Source organism: Acomys minous (assembly GCF_964271855.1).
Source record: "Acomys minous genome assembly, contig: scaffold_23, whole genome shotgun sequence".
NCBI classification, from domain to species: Eukaryota; Metazoa; Chordata; class Mammalia; order Rodentia; family Muridae; genus Acomys; species Acomys minous.
The window spans coordinates 2,120,752-2,144,772 of NW_028182182.1; positions in this window are offsets into that span (position 1 = coordinate 2,120,752).

Below are 24,021 nucleotides of genomic sequence, written 5' to 3' on the forward strand. Positions count from 1 at the left end.
AGCAAGAGAAATGCTGATTTCATCAAGCCCAGTTACATACTCAGTATCTGTCCTCCTACGCAAATAGGTATGTCTCTGTAGGCAAAAAACTCATTTTTGAGAAAGTTACCGAAATGCAACCCAGAAGTGTGCAACTTGTTCCCTGAGTTAGAAAACGTCGAGAAACGTTCGTTACTGCTAGCGCTGTGCTTCTACACATGTATTTGCTGAACGGTGAAAGCGCACAGTAATGCACTTTTCTCCCAGCAAATACACTGTTTCTAAGGAACTGGGAACACACTGAGGAGACATTTGTGGGAGCTACTGTGACTAAAACTGAGCTTCCCTACGCACAGGGAAGCAAGAGAAATGCTGATTTCATCAAGCCCAGTTACATACTCAGTATCTTTCCTCCTACGCAAATAGGTATGTCTCTGTAGGCAAAAAACTCATTGTTGAGAAAGTTACCGAAATGCAACCCAGAAGTGTGCAACTTGTTCCCTGAGTTAGAAAACGTCGAGAAACGTTCGTTACTGCTAGCGCTGTGCTTCTACACATGTATTTACTGAATGCTGAATGCGCACAGTAATGCACTTTTCTCCCAGCAAATACACTGTTTCTAGGAAATGGGAACACACTGAGGAGACACTTGTGGGAGCTACTGTGAGTAAAACTGAGCTTCCCTACGCACAGGGAAGCAAGAGAAATGCTGATTTCATCAAGCCCAGTTACATACTCAGAATCTGTACTACTGCGCAAATAGGCATGTCTCTTTAGGCAAAAAACCCATTTCTGACAAAGTTGCCCAAATGCATCTCAGAAGTGTGCAACTTGTTCCCTGAGTTAGAAAACGTCGAGAAACGTTCGTTTCTGCTAGCGCTGTGCTTCTACACATGTATTTGCTGAACGGTGAAAGCGCACAGTAATGCACTTTTCTCCCAGCAAATACACTGTTTCTAAGGAAATGGGAACACACTGAGGAGACACTTGTGGGAGCTACTGTGACTAAAACTGAGCTTCCCTACGCACAGGGAAGCAAGAGAAATGCTGATTTCATCAAGCCCAGTTACATACTCAGAATCTGTACTACTGCGCAAATAGGCATGTCTCTGAAGGCAAAAAACCCATTTCTGACAAAGTTGCCCAAATGCATCTCAGAAGTGTGCAACTTGTTCCCTGAGTTAGAAAACGTCGAGAAACGTTCGTTTCTGCTAGCGCTGTGCTTCTACACATGTATTTGCTGAACGGTGAAAGCGCACAGTAATGCACTTTTCTCCCAGCAAATACACTGTTTCTAAGGAAATGGGAACACACTGAGGAGACACTTGTGGGAGCTACTGGGACTAAAACTGAGCTTCCCTACGCACAGGGAAGCAAGAGAAATGCTGATTTCATCAAGCCCAGTTACATACTCAGAATCTGTACTACTGCGCAAATAGGCATGTCTCTGTAGGCAAAAAACTCATTTCTGACAAAGTTGCCCAAATGCATCTCAGAAGTGTGCAACTTGTTCCCTGAGTTAGAAAACGTCGAGAAACGTTCGTTACTGCTAGCGCTGTGCTTCTACACATGTATTTGCTGAACGGTGAAAGCGCACAGTAATGCACTTTTCTCCCAGCAAATACAGTGTTTCTAAAGAAATGGGAACACACTGAGGAGACACATGTGGGAGCTACTGTGAGTAAAACTGAGCTTCCCTACGCACAGGGAAGCAAGAGAAATGCTGATTTCATCAAGCCCAGTTACATACTCAGAATCTGTACTACTGCGCAAATAGGCATGTCTCTTTAGGCAAAAAACCCATTTCTGACAAAGTTGCCCAAATGCATCTCAGAAGTGTGCAACTTGTTCCCTGAGTTAGAAAACGTCGAGAAACGGTCGTTTCTGCTAGCGCTGTGCTTCTACACATGTATTTGCTGAACGGTGAAAGCGCACAGTAATGCACTTTTATCCCAGCAAATACACTGTTTCTAAGGAAATGGGAACACACTGAGGAGACACTTGTGGGAGCTACTGTGACTAAAACTGAGCTTCCCTACGCACAGGGAAGCAAGAGAAATGCTGATTTCATCAAGCCCAGTTACATACTCAGAATCTGTACTACTGCGCAAATAGGCATGTCTCTGAAGGCAAAAAACTCATTTCTGACAAAGTTGCCAAAATGCATCTCAGAAGTGTGCAACTTGTTCCCTGAGGTAGAAAACGTCGAGAAACGTTCGTTTCTGCTAGCGCTGTGCTTCTACACATGTATTTGCTGAACGGTGAAAGCGCACAGTAATGCACTTTTCTCCCAGCAAATACACTGTTTCTAAGGAAATGGGAACACACTGAGGAGACACTTGTGGGAGCTACTGTGACTAAAACTGAGCTTCCCTACGCACAGGGAAGCAAGAGAAAGGCTGATTTCATCAAGCCCAGTTACATAATCAGAATCTGTACTACTGGGCAAATAGGCATGTCTCTGTAGGCAAAAAACTCATTTTGAACAAAGTTGCCCAAATGCATCTCAGAAGTGTGCAACTTGTTCCATGAGTTAGAAAACGTCGAGAAACGTTCGTTTCTGCTAGCGCTGTGCTTCTACACATGTATTTGCTGAACGGTGAAAGCGCACAGTAATGCACTTTTCTCCCAGCAAATACACTGTTTCTAAGGAAATGGGAACACACTGAGGAGACACTTGTGGGAGCTACTGTGACTAAAACTGAGCTTCCCTACGCACAGGGAAGCAAGAGAAATGCTGATTTCATCAAGCCCAGTTACATAATCAGAATCTGTACTACTGGGCAAATAGGCATGTCTCTGTAGGCAAAAAACTCATTTTGGACAAAGTTGCCCAAATGCATCTCAGAAGTGTGCAACTTGTTCCCTGAGTTAGAAAACGTCGAGAAACGGTCGTTTCTGCTAGCGCTGTGCTTCTACACATGTATTTGCTGAACGGTGAAAGCGCACAGTAATGCACTTTTCTCCCAGCAAATACACTGTTTCTAAGGAACTGGGAACACACTGAGGAGACACTTGTGGGAGCTACTGTGACTAAAACTGAGCTTCCCTACGCACAGGGAAGCAAGAGAAATGCTGATTTCATCAAGCCCAGTTACATACTCAGAATCTGTACTACTGCGCAAATAGGCATGTCTCTGTAGGCAAAAAACTCATTTCTGACAAAGTTGCCCAAATGCATCTCAGAAGTGTGCAACTTGTTCCCTGAGTTAGAAAACGTCGAGAAACGTTCGTTTCTGCTAGCGCTGTGCTTCAACACATGTATTTGCTGAACGGTGAAAGCGCACAGTAATGCACTCTTCTCCCAGCAAATACACTGTTTCTAAGGAAATGGGAACACACTGAGGACACACTTGTGGGAGCTACTGTGACTAAAACTGAGCTTCCCTACGCACAGGGAAGCAAGAGAAATGCTGATTTCATCAAGCCCAGTTACATACTCAGAATCTGTACTACTGCGCAAATAGGCATGTCTCTGTAGGCAAAAAACTCATTTCTGACAAAGTTGCCCAAATGCATCTCAGAAGTGTGCAACTTGTTCCCTGAGTTAGAAAACGTCGAGAAACGTTCGTTTCTGCTAGCGCTGTGCTTCTACACATGTATTTGCTGAACGGTGAAAGCGCACAGTAATGCACTTTTCTCCCAGCAAATACAGTGTTTCAAGGAACTGGGAACACACTGAGGAGACACTTGTGGGAGCTACTGTGACTAAAACTGAGCTTCCCTATGCACAGGGAAGCAAGAGAAATGCTGATTTCATCAAGCCCAGTTACATACTCAGAATCTGTACTACTGCGCAAATAGGCATGTCTCTGAAGGCAAAAAACTCATTTCTGACAAAGTTGCCCAAATGCATCTCAGAAGTGTGCAACTTGTTCCCTGAGTTAGAAAACGTCGAGAAACGGTCGTTTCAGCTAGCGCTGTGCTTCTACACATGTATTTGCTGAACGGTGAAAGCGCACAGTAATGCACTTTTCTCCCAGCAAATACACTGTTTCTAAGGAAATGGGAACACACTGAGGAGACACTTGTGGGAGCTACTGTGACTAAAACTGAGCTTCCCTACGCACAGGTAAGCAAGAGCAATGCTGGTTTCATCAAGCCCAGTTATATACTCAGAATCTGTACTACTGCGCAAATAGGCATGTCTCTTTAGGCAAAAAACTCATTTCTGACAATGTTGCCCAAATGCATCTCAGAAGTGTGCCACTTGTTCCCTGAGTTAGAAAACGTCGAGAAACGGTCGTTTCAGCTAGCGCTGTGCTTCTACACATGTATTTGCTGAACGGTGAAAGCGCACAGTAATGCACTTTTCTCCCAGCAAATACACTGTTTCTAAGGAACTGGGAACACACTGAGGAGACACTTGTGGGAGCTACTGTGATTAAAACTGAGCTTCCCTACGCACAGGGAAGCAAGAGAAATGCTGATTTCATCAAGCCCAGTTACATACTCAGTATCTGTCCTCCTACGCAAATAGGCATGTCTCTGTAGGCAAAAAACTCATTGTTGAGAAAGTTACCGAAATGCAACCCAGAAGTGTGCAACTTGTTCCCTGAGTTAGAAAACGTCGAGAAACGTTCGTTACTGCTAGCGCTGTGCTTCTACACATGTATTTACTGAATGCTGAATGCGCACAGTAATGCACTTTTCTCCCAGCAAATACACTGTTTCTAGGAAATGGGAACACACTGAGGAGACACTTGTGGGAGCTACTGTGAGTAAAACTGAGCTTCCCTACGCACAGGGAAGCAAGAGAAATGCTGATTTCATCAAGCCCAGTTACATACTCAGAATCTGTACTACTGCGCAAATAGGCATGTCTCTTTAGGCAAAAAACCCATTTCTGACAAAGTTGCCCAAATGCATCTCAGAAGTGTGCAACTTGTTCCCTGAGTTAGAAAACGTTGAGAAACGTTCGTTTCTGCTAGCGCTGTGCTTCTACACATGTATTTGCTGAACGGTGAAAGCGCACAGTAATGCACTTTTCTCCCAGCAAATACACTGTTTCTAAGGAAATGGGAACACACTGAGGAGACACTTGTGGGAGCTACTGTGACTAAAACTGAGCTTCCCTACGCACAGGGAAGCAAGAGAAATGCTGATTTCATCAAGCCCAGTTACATACTCAGAATCTGTACTACTGCGCAAATAGGCATGTCTCTGAAGGCAAAAAACCCATTTCTGACAAAGTTGCCCAAATGCATCTCAGAAGTGTGCAACTTGTTCCCTGAGTTAGAAAACATCGAGAAACGTTCGTTTCTGCTAGCGCTGTGCTTCTACACATGTATTTGCTGAACGGTGAAAGCGCACAGTAATGCACTTTTCTCCCAGCAAATACACTGTTTCTAAGGAAATGGGAACACACTGAGGAGACACTTGTGGGAGCTACTGTGACTAAAACTGAGCTTCCCTACGCACAGGGAAGCAAGAGAAATGCTGATTTCATCAAGCCCAGTACATACTCAGAATCTGTACTACTGCGCAAATAGGCATGTCTCTGTAGGCAAAAAACTCATTTCTGACAAAGTTGCCCAAATGCATCTCAGAAGTGTGCAACTTGTTCCCTGAGTTAGAAAACGTCGAGAAACCTTCGTTTCTGCTAGCGCTGTGCTTCTACACATGTATTTGCTGAACGGTGAAAGCGCACAGTAATGCACTTTTCTCCCAGCAAATACACTGTTTCTAAGGAACTGGGAACACACTGAGGAGACATTTGTGGGAGCTACTGTGACTAAAACTGAGCTTCCCTACGCACAGGGAAGCAAGAGAAATGCTGATTTCATCAAGCCCAGTTACATACTCAGTATCTGTCCTCCTACGCAAATAGGTATGTCTCTGTAGGCAAAAAACTCATTTTTGAGAAAGTTACCGAAATGCAACCCAGAAGTGTGCAACTTGTTCCCTGAGTTAGAAAACGTCGAGAAACGTTCGTTACTGCTAGCGCTGTGCTTCTACACATGTTTTTGCTGAACGGTGAAAGCGCACAGTAATGCACTTTTCTCCCAGCCAATACACTGTTTCTAAAGAAATGGGAACACACTGAGGAGACACTTGTGGTAGCTACTGTGACTAAAACTGAGCTTCCCTACGCACAGGGAAGCAAGAGCAATGCTGATTTCATCAAGCCCAGTTATATACTCAGAATCTGTACTACTGCGCAAATAGGCATGTCTCTTTAGGCAAAAAACTCATTTCTGACAATGTGGCCCAATGCATCTCACAAGTGTGCCACTTGTTCCCTGAGTTAGAAAACGTCGAGAAACGGTCGTTTCAGCTAGCGCTGTGCTTCTACACATGTATTTTCTGAACGGTGAAAGCGCACAGTAATGCACTTTTCTCCCAGCAAATACACTGTTTCTACGGAACTGGGAACACACTGAGGAGACACTTGTGGGAGCTACTGTGACTAAAACTGAGCTTCCCTACGCACAGGGAAGCAAGAGAAATGCTGATTTCATCAAGCCCAGTTACATACCCAGTATCTGTCCTTCTACGCAAATAGGCATGTCTCTGTAGGCAAAAAACTCATTTTTGAGAAAGTTACCGAAATGCAACCCAGAAGTGTGCAACTTGTTCCCTGAGTTAGAAAACGTCGAGAAACGTTCGTTACTGCTAGCGCTGTGCTTCTACACATGTATTTGCTGAACGCTGAATGCGCACAGTAATGCACTTTTCTCCCAGCAAATACACTGTTTCTAAGGAAATGGGAACACACTGAGGAGACACTTGTGGGAGCTACTGTGACTAAAACTGAGCTTCCCTACGCACAGGGAAGCAAGAGAAATGCTGATTTCATCAAGCCCAGTTACATACTCAGAATCTGTACTACTGCGCAAATAGGCATGTCTCTTTAGGCAAAAAACCCATTTCTGACAAAGTTGCCCAAATGCATCTCAGAAGTGTGCAACTTGTTCCCTGAGTTAGAAAACGTCGAGAAACGTTCGTTTCTGCTAGCGCTGTGCTTCTACACATGTATTTGCTGAACGGTGAAAGCGCACAGTAATGCACTTTTCTCCCAGCAAATACACTGTTTCTAAGGAAATGGGAACACACTGAGGAGACACTTGTGGGAGCTACTGTGACTAAAACTGAGCTTCCCTACGCACAGGGAAGCAAGAGAAATGCTGATTTCATCAAGCCCAGTTACATACTCAGTATCTGTCCTCCTACGCAAATAGGCATGTCTCTGTAGGCAAAAAACTCATTTTTGAGAAAGTTACCGAAATGCAACCCAGAAGTGTGCAACTTGTTCCCTGAGTTAGAAAACGTCGAGAAACGTTCGTTACTGCTAGCGCTGTGCTTCTACACATGTTTTTGCTGAACGGTGAAAGCGCACAGTAATGCACTTTTCTCCCAGCAAATACACTGTTTCTAAAGAAATGGGAACACACTGAGGAGACACTTGTGGTAGCTACTGTGAGTAAAACTGAGCTTCCCTACGCACAGGGAAGCAAGAGAAATGCTGATTTCATCAAGCCCAGTTACATACTCAGAATCTGTACTACTGCGCAAATAGGCATGTCTCTTTAGGCAAAAAACTCATTTCTGACAAAGTTGCCCAAATGCATCTCAGAAGTGTGCAACTTGTTCCCTGAGTTAGAAAACGTTGAGAAACGGTCGTTTCAGCTAGCGCTGTGCTTCTACACATGTATTTGCTGAACGGTGAAAGCACACAGTAATGCACTTTTCTCCCAGCAAATACACTGTTTCTAAGGAACTGGGAACACACTGAGGAGACACTTGTGGGAGCTACTGTGACTAAAACTGAGCTTCCCTACGCACAGGGAAGCAAGAGCAATGCTGATTTCATCAAGCCCAGTTATATACTCAGAATCTGTACTACTGCGCTAATAGGCATGTCTCTTTAGGCAAAAAAATCATTTCTGACAATGTTGCCCAAATGCATCTCAGAAGTGTGCCACTTGTTCCCTGAGTTAGAAAACGTCGAGAAACGGTCGTTTCAGCTAGCGCTGTGCTTCTACACATGTATTTGCTGAACGGTGAAAGCGCACAGTAATGCACTTTTCTCCCAGCAAATACACTGTTTCTAAGGAACTGGGAACACACTGAGGAGACACTTGTGGGAGCTACTGTGACTAAAACTGAGCTTCCCTACGCACAGGGAAGCAAGAGCAATGCTGATTTCATCAAGCCCAGTTATATACTCAGAATCTGTACTACTGCGCAAATAGGCATGTCTCTTTAGGCAAAAAACTCATTTCTGACAATGTTGCCCAAATGCATCTCAGAAGTGTGCCACTTGTTCCCTGAGTTAGAAAACGTCGAGAAATGGTCGTTTCAGCTAGCGCTGTGCTTCTACACATGTATTTGCTGAACGGTGAAAGCGCACAGTAATGCACTTTTCTCCCAGCAAATACACTGTTTCTAAGGAACTGGAAACACACTGAGGAGACACTTGTGGGAGCTACTGTGACTAAAACTGAGCTTCCCTACGCACAGGGAAGCAAGAGAAATGCTGATTTCATCAAGCCCAGTTACATACTCAGTATCTGTCCTCCTACGCAAATAGGCATGTCTCTGTAGGCAAAAAACTCATTTTTGAGAAACTTACCGAAATGCAACCCAGAAGTGTGCAACTTGTTCCCTGAGTTAGAAAACGTCGAGAAACGTTCGTTACTGCTAGCGCTGTGCTTCTACACATGTTTTTGCTGAACGGTGAAAGCGCACAGTAATGCACTTTTCTCCCAGCAAATACACTGTTTCTAAAGAAATGGGAACACACTGAGGAGACACTTGTGGTAGCTACTGTGAATAAAACTGAGCTTCCCTACGCACAGGGAAGCAAGAGAAATGCTGATTTCATCAAGCCCAGTTACATACTCAGAATCTGTACTACTGCGCAAATAGGCATGTCTCTGTAGGCAAAAAACCCATTTCTGACAAAGTTGCCCAAATGCATCTCAGAAGTGTGCAACTTGTTCCCTGAGTTAGAAAACGTCGAGAAACGTTCGTTTCTGCTAGCGCTGTGCTTCTACACATGTATTTGCTGAACGGTGAAAGCGCACAGTAATGCACTTTTCTCCCAGCAAATACACTGTTTCTAAGGAAATGGGAACACACTGAGGAGACACTTGTGGGAGCTACTGTGACTAAAACTGAGCTTCCCTACGCACAGGGAAGCAAGAGAAATGCTGATTTCATCAAGCCCAGTTACATACTCAGTATCTGTCCTCCTACGCAAATAGGCATGTCTCTGTAGGCAAAAAACTCATTTTTGAGAAAGTTACCGAAATGCAACCCAGAAGTGTGCAACTTGTTCCCTGAGTTAGAAAACGTCGAGAAACGTTCGTTACTGCTAGCGCTGTGCTTCTACACATGTTTTTGCTGAACGGTGAAAGCGCACAGTAATGCACTTTTCTCCCAGCAAATACACTGTTTCTAAAGAAATGGGAACACACTGAGGAGACACTTGTGGTAGCTACTGTGAGTAAAACTGAGCTTCCCTACGCACAGGGAAGCAAGAGAAATGCTGATTTCATCAAGCCCAGTTACATACTCAGAATCTGTACTACTGCGCAAATAGGCATGTCTCTTTAGGCAAAAAACTCATTTCTGACAAAGTTGCCCAAATGCATCTCAGAAGTGTGCAACTTGTTCCCTGAGTTAGAAAACGTTGAGAAACGGTCGTTTCAGCTAGCGCTGTGCTTCTACACATGTATTTGCTGAACGGTGAAAGCACACAGTAATGCACTTTTCTCCCAGCAAATACACTGTTTCTAAGGAACTGGGAACACACTGAGGAGACACTTGTGGGAGCTACTGTGACTAAAACTGAGCTTCCCTACGCACAGGGAAGCAAGAGCAATGCTGATTTCATCAAGCCCAGTTATATACTCAGAATCTGTACTACTGCGCTAATAGGCATGTCTCTTTAGGCAAAAAACTCATTTCTGACAATGTTGCCCAAATGCATCTCAGAAGTGTGCCACTTGTTCCCTGAGTTAGAAAACGTCGAGAAACGGTCGTTTCAGCTAGCGCTGTGCTTCTACACATGTATTTGCTGAACGGTGAAAGCGCACAGTAATGCACTTTTCTCCCAGCAAATACACTGTTTCTAAGGAACTGGGAACACACTGAGGAGACACTTGTGGGAGCTACTGTGACTAAAACTGAGCTTCCCTACGCACAGGGAAGCAAGAGCAATGCTGATTTCATCAAGCCCAGTTATATACTCAGAATCTGTACTACTGCGCAAATAGGCATGTCTCTTTAGGCAAAAAACTCATTTCTGACAATGTTGCCCAAATGCATCTCAGAAGTGTGCCACTTGTTCCCTGAGTTAGAAAACGTCGAGAAATGGTCGTTTCAGCTAGCGCTGTGCTTCTACACATGTATTTGCTGAACGGTGAAAGCGCACAGTAATGCACTTTTCTCCCAGCAAATACACTGTTTCTAAGGAACTGGAAACACACTGAGGAGACACTTGTGGGAGCTACTGTGACTAAAACTGAGCTTCCCTACGCACAGGGAAGCAAGAGAAATGCTGATTTCATCAAGCCCAGTTACATACTCAGTATCTGTCCTCCTACGCAAATAGGCATGTCTCTGTAGGCAAAAAACTCATTTTTGAGAAACTTACCGAAATGCAACCCAGAAGTGTGCAACTTGTTCCCTGAGTTAGAAAACGTCGAGAAACGTTCGTTACTGCTAGCGCTGTGCTTCTACACATGTTTTTGCTGAACGGTGAAAGCGCACAGTAATGCACTTTTCTCCCAGCAAATACACTGTTTCTAAAGAAATGGGAACACACTGAGGAGACACTTGTGGTAGCTACTGTGAATAAAACTGAGCTTCCCTACGCACAGGGAAGCAAGAGAAATGCTGATTTCATCAAGCCCAGTTACATACTCAGAATCTGTACTACTGCGCAAATAGGCATGTCTCTGTAGGCAAAAAACCCATTTCTGACAAAGTTGCCCAAATGCATCTCAGAAGTGTGCAACTTGTTCCCTGAGTTAGAAAACGTCGAGAAACGTTCGTTTCTGCTAGCGCTGTGCTTCTACACATGTATTTGCTGAACGGTGAAAGCGCACAGTAATGCACTTTTCTCCCAGCAAATACACTGTTTCTAAGGAAATGGGAACACACTGACGAGACACTTGTGGGAGCTACTGTGACTAAAACTGAGCTTCCCTACGCACAGGGAAGCAAGAGAAATGCTGATTTCATCAAGGCCAGTTACATACTCAGAATCTGTACTACTGCGCAAATAGGCATGTCTCTGTAGGCAAAAAACTCATTTTGGACAAAGTTACCCAAATGCATCTCAGAAGTGTGCAACTTGTTCCCTGAGTTAGAAAACGTCGAGAAATGTTCGTTTCTGCTAGCGCTGTGCTTCTACACATGTATTTGCTGAACGGTAAAAGCGCACAGTAACGCACTTTTCTCCCAGCAAATACACTGTTTCTAAGGAAATGGGAACACACTGAGGAGACACTTGTGGGAGCTACTGTGACTAAAACTGAGCTTCCCTACGCACAGGGAAGCAAGAGAAATGCTGATTTCATCAAGCCCAGTTACATACTCAGAATCTGTACTACTGCGCAAATAGGCATGTCTTTGTAGGCAAAAAACTCATTTCTGACAAAGTTGCCCAAATGCATCTCAGAAGTGTGCAACTTGTTCCCTGAGTTAGAAAACGTCGAGAAACGGTCGTTTCTGCTAGCGCTGTGCTTCTACACATGTATTTGCTGAACGGTGATAGCGCACAGTAATGCACTTTTCTCCCAGCAAATACACTGTTTCTAAGGAAATGGGAACACACTGAGGAGACACTTGTTGGAGCTACTGTGACTAAAACTGAGCTTCCCTACGCACAGGGAAGCAAGAGAAATGCTGATTTCATCAAGCCCAGTTACATACTCAGTATCTGTACTACTGCGCAAATAGGCATGTCTCTGTAGGCAAAAAACTCATTTTGGACAAAGTTACCGAAATGCATCTCAGAAGTGTGCAACTTGTTCCCTGAGTTTGAAAACGTCGAGAAACGTTCGTTACTGCTAGCGCTGTGCTTCTACACATGTATTTGCTGAACGGTGAAAGCGCACAGTAATGCACTTTTCTCCCAGCAAATACACTGTTTCTAAAGAAATGGGAACACACTGAGGAGACACTTGTGGGAGGTACTGTGACTAAAACTGAGCTTCCCTACGCACAGGGAAGCAAGAGAAATGCTGATTTCATCAAGCCCAGTTACATACTCAGAATCTGTACTACTGCGCAAATAGGCATGTCTCTTTAGGCAAAAAACTCATTTCTGACAAAGTTGCCCAAATGCATCTCAGAAGTGTGCAACTTGTTCCCTGAGTTAGAAAACGTCGAGAAACGGTCGTTTCTGCTAGCGCTGTGCTTCTACACATGTATTTGCTGAACGGTGAAAGCGCACAGTAATGCACTTTTCTCCCAGCAAATACACTGTTTCTAAGGAACTGGGAACACACTGAGGAGACACTTGTGGGAGCTACTGTGACTAAAACTGAGCTTCCCTACGCACAGGGAAGCAAGAGCAATGCTGATTTCATCAAGCCCAGTTATATACTCAGAATCTGTACTACTGCGCAAATAGGCATGTCTCTTTAGGCAAAAAACTCATTTCTGACAAAGTTGCCCAAATGCATCTCAGAAGTGTGCCACTTGTTCCCTGAGTTAGAAAACGTCGAGAAATGGTCGTTTCAGCTAGCGCTGTGCTTCTACACATGTATTTGCTGAACGGTGAAAGCGCACAGTAATGCACTTTTCTCCCAGCAAATACACTGTTTCTAAGGAACTGGAAACACACTGAGGAGACACTTGTGGGAGCTACTGTGACTAAAACTGAGCTTCCCTACGCACAGGGAAGCAAGAGAAATGCTGATTTCATCAAGCCCAGTTACATACTCAGTATCTGTCCTCCTACGCAAATAGGCATGTCTCTGTAGGCAAAAAACTCATTTTTGAGAAACTTACCGAAATGCAACCCAGAAGTGTGCAACTTGTTCCCTGAGTTAGAAAACGTCGAGAAACGTTCGTTACTGCTAGCGCTGTGCTTCTACACATGTTTTTGCTGAACGGTGAAAGCGCACAGTAATGCACTTTTCTCCCAGCAAATACACTGTTTCTAAAGAAATGGGAACACACTGAGGAGACACTTGTGGGAGCTACTGTGAATAAAACTGAGCTTCCCTACGCACAGGGAAGCAAAAGAAATGCTGATTTCATCAAGCCCAGTTACATACTCAGAATCTGTACTACTGCGCAAATAGGCATGTCTCTGTAGGCAAAAAACCCATTTCTGACAAAGTTGCCCAAATGCATCTCAGAAGTGTGCAACTTGTTCCCTGAGTTAGAAAACGTCGAGAAACGTTCGTTTCTGCTAGCGCTGTGCTTCTACACATGTATTTGCTGAACGGTGAAAGCGCACAGTAATGCACTTTTCTCCCAGCAAATACACTGTTTCTAAGGAAATGGGAACACACTGACGAGACACTTGTGGGAGCTACTGTGACTAAAACTGAGCTTCCCTACGCACAGGGAAGCAAGAGAAATGCTGATTTCATCAAGGCCAGTTACATACTCAGAATCTGTACTACTGCGCAAATAGGCATGTCTCTGTAGGCAAAAAACTCATTTTGGACAAAGTTACCCAAATGCATCTCAGAAGTGTGCAACTTGTTCCCTGAGTTAGAAAACGTCGAGAAATGTTCGTTTCTGCTAGCGCTGTGCTTCTACACATGTATTTGCTGAACGGTAAAAGCGCACAGTAACGCACTTTTCTCCCAGCAAATACACTGTTTCTAAGGAAATGGGAACACACTGAGGAGACACTTGTGGGAGCTACTGTGACTAAAACTGAGCTTCCCTACGCACAGGGAAGCAAGAGAAATGCTGATTTCATCAAGCCCAGTTACATACTCAGAATCTGTACTACTGCGCAAATAGGCATGTCTTTGTAGGCAAAAAACTCATTTCTGACAAAGTTGCCCAAATGCATCTCAGAAGTGTGCAACTTGTTCCCTGAGTTAGAAAACGTCGAGAAACGGTCGTTTCTGCTAGCGCTGTGCTTCTACACATGTATTTGCTGAACGGTGATAGCGCACAGTAATGCACTTTTCTCCCAGCAAATACACTGTTTCTAAGGAAATGGGAACACACTGAGGAGACACTTGTTGGAGCTACTGTGACTAAAACTGAGCTTCCCTACGCACAGGGAAGCAAGAGAAATGCTGATTTCATCAAGCCCAGTTACATACTCAGTATCTGTACTACTGCGCAAATAGGCATGTCTCTGTAGGCAAAAAACTCATTTTGGACAAAGTTACCGAAATGCATCTCAGAAGTGTGCAACTTGTTCCCTGAGTTTGAAAACGTCGAGAAACGTTCGTTACTGCTAGCGCTGTGCTTCTACACATGTATTTGCTGAACGGTGAAAGCGCACAGTAATGCACTTTTCTCCCAGCAAATACACTGTTTCTAAAGAAATGGGAACACACTGAGGAGACACTTGTGGGAGGTACTGTGACTAAAACTGAGCTTCCCTACGCACAGGGAAGCAAGAGAAATGCTGATTTCATCAAGCCCAGTTACATACTCAGAATCTGTACTACTGCGCAAATAGGCATGTCTCTTTAGGCAAAAAACTCATTTCTGACAAAGTTGCCCAAATGCATCTCAGAAGTGTGAAACTTGTTCCCTGAGTTAGAAAACGTCGAGAAACGGTCGTTTCTGCTAGCGCTGTGCTTCTACACATGTATTTGCTGAACGGTGAAAGCGCACAGTAATGCACTTTTCTCCCAGCAAATACACTGTTTCTAAGGAAATGGGAACACACTGAGGAGACACTTGTGGGAGCTACTGTGACTAAAACTGAGCTTCCCTACGCACAGGGAAGCAAGAGAAATGCTGATTTCATCAAGCCCAGTTACATACTCAGAATCTGTACTACTGCGCAAATAGGCATGTCTCTGTAGGCAAAGAACTCATTTCTGACAAAGCTGCCCAAATGCATCTCAGAAGTGTGCAACTTGTTCCCTTAGTTCGAAAACTTCGAGAAACAATCATTTCAGTTAGCGCTGTGCTTCTACACATGTATTTGCTGAACGGTGAAAGCGCACAGTAATTCACTTTTCTCCCAGCAAATACACTGTTTCTAAGGAAATGGGAACACACTGAGGAGACACTTGTGAGAGCTACTGTTTCTAAAACTGAGCTTCCCTACGCACAGGGAAGCAAGAGAAATGCTGATTTCATCAAGCCCAGTTACATACTCAGAATCTGTACTACTGCGCAAATAGGCATGTCTCTGTAGGCAAAAAACTCATTTCTGACAAAGTTGCCCAAATGCATCTCAGAAGGGTGCAACTTGTTCCCTGAGTTAGAAAACGTCGAGAAACATTCGTTTCTTCTAGCGATGTGCTTCTACACATGTATTTGCTGAACGGTGAAAGCGCACAGTAATGCAGTTTTCTCCCAGCAAATACACTGTTTCTAAGGAACTGGGAACACACTGAGGAGACACTTGTGAGAGCTACTGTGACTAAAACTGAGCTTCCCTACGCACAGGGAAGCAAGAGAATGCTGATTTCATCAAGCCCAGTTACCTACTCAGAATCTGTACTTCTGCGCAAATAGGCATGTCTCTGTAGGCAAAAAACTCATTTCTGACAAAGTTGCCCAAATGCATCTCAGAAGTGTGCCACTTGTTCCCTGAGTTAGAAAACGTCGAGAAACGTTCGTTTCTGCTAGCGCTGTGCTTCTACACATGTATTTGCTGAGCGGTGAAAGCGCACAGTAATGAACTTTTCTCCCAGCAAATACACTGTTTCTAAGGAACTGGGAACACACTGAGGAGACACTTGTGGGAGCTACTGTGACTAAAACTGAGCTTCCCTACGCACAGGGAAGCAAGAGAAATGCTGATGTCATCAAGCCCAGTTACATATTCAGAATCTGTACTACTGCGCAAATAGGCATGTCTCTGTAGGCAAAAAACTCATTTCTGACAAAGTTGCCCAAATGCATCTCAGAAGTGTGCAACTTGTTCCCTGAGTTAGAAAACGTCGAGAAACATTCGTTGCTGCTAGCGCTGTGCTTCTACACATGTATTTGCTGAACGGTGAAAGCGCACAGTAATGCACTTTTCTCCCAGCAAACACACTGTTTCTAAGGAAATGGGAACACACGGAGGAGACACTTGTGGGAGCTACTGTGACTAAAACTGAGCTTCCCTACGCACAGGGAAGCAAGAGAAATGCTGATTTCATCAAGCCCAGTTACATACTCAGAATCTGTACTACTGCGCAAATAGGCATGTCTCTGTAGGCAAAAAACTCATTTCTGACAAAGTTGCCCAAATGCATCTCAGAAGTGTGCAACTTGTTCCCTGAGTTAGACACCGTCGAGAAACGTTCGTTTCTGCTAGTGCTGTGCTTCAACACATGTATTTGCTGAACGGTGAAAGCGCACAGTAATGCACTTTTCTCCCAGCAAATACACTGTTTCTAAGAAAATGGGAACACACTGAGGAGACACTTGTGGGAGCTACTGGAACTAAAACTGAGCTTCCCAACGCACAGGGAAGCAAGAGAAATGCTGATTTCATCAAGCCCAGTTACATACTCAGAATCTGTACTACTGCGCAAATAGGCATGTCTCTGTAGGCAAAAAACTCATTTCTGACAAAGTTGCCCAAATGCATCTCAGAAGTGTGCCACTTGTTCCCTGAGTTAGAAAACGTCGAGAAACGTTCGTTTCTTCTAGCGATGTGCTTCTACACATGTATTTGCTGAACGGTGAAAGCGCACAGTAATGCACTTTTTTCCCAGCAAATACACTGTTTCTAAGGAAATGGGAACACACTGAGGAGACACTTGTGGGAGCTACTGTGACTAAAACTGAGCTTCCCTATGCACAGGGAAGCAAGAGAATCCTGATTTCATCTAGCCCAGTTACCTACTCAGAATCTGTACTACTGCGCAAATAGGCATGTCTCTGTAGGCAAAAAACTCATTTCTGACAAATTTGCCCAAATGCATCCCAGAAGTGTGCAACTTGTTCCATGAGTTAGAAAACGTCGAGAAACGGTCGTTTCTGCTAGCGCTGTGCTTCTACACATGTATTTGCTGAACGGTGAAAGCGCACAGTAATGCACTTTTCTCCCAGCAAATACACTGTTTCTAAGGAAATGGGAACACACTGAGGAGACACATGTGGGAGCTACTGTGACTAATACTGAGCTTCCCTACGCACAGGGAAGCAAGAGAAATGCTGATTTCATCAAGCCCAGTTACATACTCAGAATCTGTACTACTGCGCAAATAGACATGTCTCTGTAGGCAAAAAACTCATTTCTGACAAAGTTGCCCAAATGCATCTCAGAAGTGTGCCACTTGTTCCCTGAGTTAGAAAACGTCGAGAAACGGTCATATCTGCTAACGCTGTGCTTCTACACATGTATTTGCTGAACGGTGAAAGCGCACAGTAATGCACTTTTCTCCCAGCAAATACATTGTTTCTAAGGAAATGGGAACACACTGAGGAGACACTTGTGGGAGCTACTGTGACTAAAACTGAGCTTCCCTACGCACAGGGAAGCAAGAGAAATGCTGATTTCATCCAGCCCAGTTACATACTCAGAATCTGTACTACTGCGCAAATAGGCAGGTCTCTGTAGGCAAAAAACTCATTTCTGACAAAGTTGCCCAAATGCATCTCAGAAGTGTGCAACTTGTTCCCTGAGTTAGAAAACGTCGAGAAACGTTCGTTTCTGCTAGCGCTGTGCTTCTACACATGTATTTGCTGAACGGTGAAAGCGCACGGTAATACACTTTTCTCCAAGCAAATACACTGTTTCTAAGGAACTGGGAACACACTGAGGAGACACTTGTGGGAGCTACTGTGACTAAAACTGAGCTTCCCTACGAACAGGGAAGCAAGAGAAATGCTGATTTCATCAAACCCAGTTACATACTCATAATCTGTACTACTGTGCAAATAGGCAAGTCTCTGTAGGCAAAAAACTCATTTCTGACAAAGTTGCCTAAATGCATCTCAGAAGTGTGCAACTTGTTCCCTGAGTTAGAAAACGTCGAGAAACGGTCGTTTCTGCTAGCGCTGTGCTTCTACACATGTATTTGCTGAACGGTGAAAGCGCACAGTAATGCACTTTTCTCCCAGCAAATACACTGTTTCTAAGGAAATGGGAACACACTGAGGAGACACTTGTGGGAGCTACTGTGACTAAAACTGAGCTTCCCTACGCACAGGGAAGCAAGAGAAATGGTGATTTCATCAAGCCCAGTTACATACTCAGAATCTGTACTACTGCGCAACTAGGCATGTCTCAGTAGGCAAAAAACTCATTTCTGACAAAGGTGCCCAAATTCATCTCAGAAGTGTGCAACTTGTTCCCTGAGTTAGAAAACGTCGAGAAACGTTCGTTTCTGCTAGCGCTGTGCTTCTACGCATGTATTTGCTGAACGGTGAAAGCGCACAGTAATGCACTTTTCTCCCAGCAAATACACTGTTTCTAAGGAAATGGGAAAACACTGAGGAGGCACTTGTGGGAGCTACTGTGACTAAAACTGAACTTCCCTACGCACAGGGAAGCAAGAGAAATGCTGATTTCATCAAGCCCAGTTACATACTCAGAATCTGTACTACTGCGCAAATAGGCATGTCTATGTAGGCAATAAACTCATTTCTGACAAAGTTGCCCAAATGCATCTCAGAAGTGTGCAACTTGCTCTCTGAGTTAGAAAACATCGAGAAACGTTCATATCTGCTAACGCTGTGCTTCTACACATGTATTTGCTGAACGGTGATAGCGCACAGTAATGCACTTTTCTCCCAGCAAATACACTGTTTCTAAGGAAATGGGAACACACTGAGGAGACACTTGTGGGAGCTACTGTGACTAAAACTAAGCTTCCCTACGCACAGGGAAGCAAGAGAAATGATGATTTCATCAAGCCCAGTTACATACTCAGAATCTGTACTTCTGCGCAAATAGGCAAGTCTCTGTAGGCAAAAAACTCATTTCTGACAAAGTTGCCTAAATGCATCTCAGAAGTGTGCAACTTGTTCCCTGAGTTAGAAAACGTCGAGAAACGGTCATATCTGCTTACGCTGTGCTTCTACACATGTATTTGCTGAACGGTGAAAGCGCACAGTAATGCACTTTTCTCCCAGCAAATACACTGTTTCTAAGGAAATGGGAACACACTGAGGAGACACTTGTGGGAGCTACTGTGACTAAAACTGAGCTTCCCTACGCACAGGGAAGGAAGAGAAATGCTGATTTCATCCAGCCCAGTTACATACTCAGAATCTGTACTACTGCGCAAATAGGCAGGTCTCTGTAGGCAAAAAACTCATTTCTGACAAAGTTGCCCAAATGCATCTCAGAAGTGTGCAACCTGTTCCCTGAGTTAGAAAACGTCGAGAAACGTTCGTTTCTGCTAGCGCTGTGCTTCTACACATGTATTTGCTGAACGGTGAAAGCGCACAGTAATGCACTTTTCTCCCAGCAAATACACTGTTTCTAAGGAAATGGGAACACACTGAGGAGACACTTGTGGGAGCTACTGTGACTAAAACTGAGCTTCCCTACGAACAGGGAAGCAAGAGAAATGCTGATTTCATCAAGCCCAGTTACATACTCAGAATCTGTACTACTGCGCAAATAGGCATGTCTCTTTAGGCAAAAAACCCATTTCTGACAAAGTTGCCCAAATGCATCTCAGAAGTGTGCAACTTGTTCCCTGAGTTAGAAAACGTCGAGAAACGGTCACATCTGCTAACGCTGTACTTCTACACATGTATTTGCTGAACGGTGAAAGCGCACAGTAATGCACTTTTCTCCCAGCAAATACATTGTTTCTAAGGAAATGGGAACACACTGAGGAGACACTTGTGGGAGCTACTGTGACTAAAACTGAGCTTCCCTACGCACAGGGAAGCAAGAGAAATGCTGATTTCATCAAGCCCAGTTACATACTCAGAATCTGTACTACTGCGCAAATAGGCATGAATCTGTAGGCAAAAAACTCATTTCTGACAAAGTTGCCCAAATGCATCTCAGAAGTTTGCAACTTGTTCCCTGAGTTAGAAAACGTCGAGACGGTCTTTTCTGCTAGCGCTGTGCTTCTACACATGTATTTGCTGAACGGTGAAAGCGCACAGTAATGCACTTTTCTCCAAGCAAATACACTTTTTCTAAGGAAATGGGAACACACTGAGGAGACACTTGTGGGAGCTACTGTGACTAAAACTGAGCTTCCCTACGCACATGGAAGCAAGAGAAATGCTGATTTCATCAAGCCCAGGTACATACTCAGAATCTGTACTACTGCGCAAATAGGCATGAATCTGTAGGCAAAAAACTCATTTCTGACAAAGTTGCCCAAATGCATCTCAGAAGTGTGCAACTTGTTCCCTGAGTTAGAAAACGTCGAGAAACGTTCGTTTCTGCTAGCGCTGTGCTTCTACACATGTATTTGCTGAACGGTGAAAGCGCACAGTAATGCACTTTTCTCCCAGCAAATACACTGTTTCTAAGGAAATGGGAACACACTGAGGAGACACTTGTGGGAGCTACTGTGACTAAAACTGAGCTTCCCTACGCACAGGGAAGCAAGAGAAATGCTGATTTCATCCAGCCCAATTACATACTCAGAATCTCTACTACTGCGCAAATAGGCATGAATCTGTAGGCAAAAAACTCATTTCTGACAAAGTTGCCCAAATGCATCTCAGAAGTGTGCAACTTGTTCCCTGAGTTAGAAAAAGTCGAGAAACGTATGTTTCTGCTAGCGCTGTGCTTCTACACATGTATTTGCTGAACGGTGAAAGCGCACAGTAATGCACTTTTCTCCCAGCAAATACACTGTTTCTAAGGAAATGGGAACACACTGAGGAGACACTTGTGGGAGCTACTGTGACTAAAACTGAGCTTCCCTACGCACAGGGAAGCAAGAGAAATGCTGATTTCATCAAGCCCAGTTACATACTCAGAATCTGTACTACTGCGCAAATAGGCATGTCTCTTTAGGCAAAAAACTCATTTCTGACACAGTTGCCCAAATGCATCTCAGAAGTGTGCAACTTGTTCCCTGAGTTAGAAAAAGTCGAGAAACGATCGTTTCTGCTGGTGCTGTGCTTCTACACATGTATTTGCTGAACGGTGAAAGCGCACGGTAATGCACTTTTCTCCCAGGAAATACACTGTTTCTAAGGAAATGGGAACGCACTGAGGAGACACTTGTGGGAGCTACTGTGACTAAAACTGAGCTTCCCTACGCACAGGGAAGCAAGAGAAATGCTGATTTCATCAAGCCCAGTTACATACTCAGAATCTGTACTACTGCGCAAATAGGCATGTCTCTGTAGGCAAAAAACTCATTTCTGACAAAGTTGCCCAAATGCATCTCAGAAGTGTGCAACTTGTTCCCTGAGTTAGAAAACGTCGAGAAACGGTAGTTTCTGCTAGCCCTGTGCTTCTACACATGTATTTGCTGAACGGTGAAATCGCACAGTAATGCACTTTTCTCCCAGCAAATACACTGTTTCTAAGGAAATGGGAACATACTGAGGAGACACTTGTGGGAGCTACTGTGACTAAAACTGAGCTTCCCAATGCACAGGGAAGCAAGAGAAATGCTGATTTCTTCAAGCCCAGTTACATACTCAGAATCTGTACTACTGCGCAAATAGGCATGTCTTTGTAGGCAGAAAACTCATTTCTGACAAAGTTGCCCAAATGCATCTCAGAAGTGTGCAACTTGTTCCCTGAGTTAGAAAACGTCGAGAAACGGTCATATCTTCTAACGCTGTGCTTCTACACATGTATTTGCTGAACGGTGAAAGCGCACAGTAATGCACTTTTCTCCCAGCATATACACTGTTTCTAAGGAAATGGGAACACACTGAGGAGACACTTGTGGGAGCTACTGTGACTAAAACTGAGCTTCCCTACGCACAGGGAAACAAGAGAAATGCTGATTTCATCAAGCCCAGTTACATACTCAGAATCTGTACTACTGCGCAAATAGGCATGTCTCTGTAGGCAAAAAACTCATTTCTGACAAAGTTGCCCAAATGCATCTCAGAAGTGTGCAACTTGTTCCCTGAGTTAGAAAACGTCGAGAAACGTTCGTTTCTGCTAGCGCTGTGCTTCTACACATGTATTTGCTGAACGGTGAAAGCGCACGGTAATGCATTTTTCTCCCAGCAAATACACTGTTTCTAAGGAAATGGGAACACACTGAGGAGACACTTGTGGGAGCTACTGTGACTAAAACTGAGCTTCCCTACACACAGGGAAGCAAGAGAAATGCTGATTTCATCAAGCCTAGTTACATACTCAGAATCTGTACTACTGCGCAAATAGGCATGTCTCTGTAGGCAAAAAACTCATTTCTGACAAAGTTGCCCAAATGCATCTCAGAAGTGTGCAACTTGTTCCCTGAGTTAGAAAAAGTCGAGAAATGTTCGTTTCTGCTAGCGCTGTGCTTCTACACATGTATTTGCTGAACGGTGAAAGCGCACAGTAATGCACTTTTCTCCCAGCAAATACACTGTTTCTAAGGAAATGGGAACACACTGAGGAGACACTTGTGGGACCTATTGTGACTAAAACTGAGCTTCTCTACGTACAGGGAAGCAAGAGAAATGCTGATTTCATCAAGCCCAGTTACATACTCAGAATCTGTACTTCTGCGCAAATAGGCATGTCTTTGCAGGCAAAAAACTCATTTCTGACAATGTTTCCCAAATGCATCTCAGAAGTGTGCAACTTGTTCCCTGAGTTAGAAAACATCGAGAAACGATCGTTTCTGCCAGCGCTGTGCTTCTACACATGTATTTGCTGAACGGTGAAAGCGCACAATAATGCACTTTTCTCCCAGCAAATACACTGTTTCTAAGGAAATGGGAACACACTGAGGAGACACTTGTGGGAGCTACTGTGACTAAAACTGAGCTTCCCTATGCACAGGGAAGCAAGAGAAATGCTGATTTCATCAAGCCCAGTTACATACACAGAATATGTACTACTGCGCAAATAGGCATGTCTCTTTAGGCAAAAAACTCATTTCTGACAAAGTTGCCCAAATGCATCTCAGAAGTGTGCAACTTGTTCCCTGAGTTAGAAAACTTCGAGAAACGTTCGTTTCTGCTAGCGCTGTGCTTCTACACATGTATTTGCTTAACGGTGAAAGCGCACAGTAATGCACTTTTCTCCCAGCAAATACACTGTTTCTAAGGAAATGGGAACACACTGAGGAGACACTTGTGGGAGCTACTGTGACTAAAACTGAGCTTCCCTACACACAGGGAAGCAAGAGAAATGCTGATTTCATCCAGCCCAGTTACATACTCAGAATCTGTACTACTGCGCAAATAGGCATGTCTCTGTAGGCAAAAAACTCATTTCTGACAAAGTTGCCCAAATGCATCTCAGAAGTGTGCAACTGGTTCCCTGAGTTAGAAAACTTCGAGAAACTGTCATATCTGGTAACGCTGTGCTTCTACACATGTATTTGCTGAACGGTGAAAGCGCACAGTAATGCACTTTTCTCCCAGCAAATACACTGTTTCTAAGGAAATGTGAACTCACTGAGGAGACACTTGTGGGAGCTACTGTGACTAAAACTGAGCTTCCCTACGCACAGGGAAGCAAGAGAAATGCTGATTTCATCAAGCCCAGTTACATACTCAGAATTTGTACTACTGCGCAAATAGGCATGTCTCTGTAGGCAAAAAACTCATTTCTGACAAGGTTGCCCAAATGCATCTCAGAAGTGTGCAACTTGTTCCCTAAGTTAGAAAACGTCGAGAAACGGTCGTTTCTGCTAGCGCTGTGCTTCTACAGATGTATTTGCTGAACGGTGAAAGCGCACAGTAATGCACTTTTCTCCCAGCAAATACACTGTTTCTAAGGAAATGGGAACACACTGAGGAGACACTTGTGGGAGCTACTGTGACTAAAACTGAGCTTCTCTACGCACAGGGAAGCAAGAGAAATGCTGATTTCATCCAGCCCAG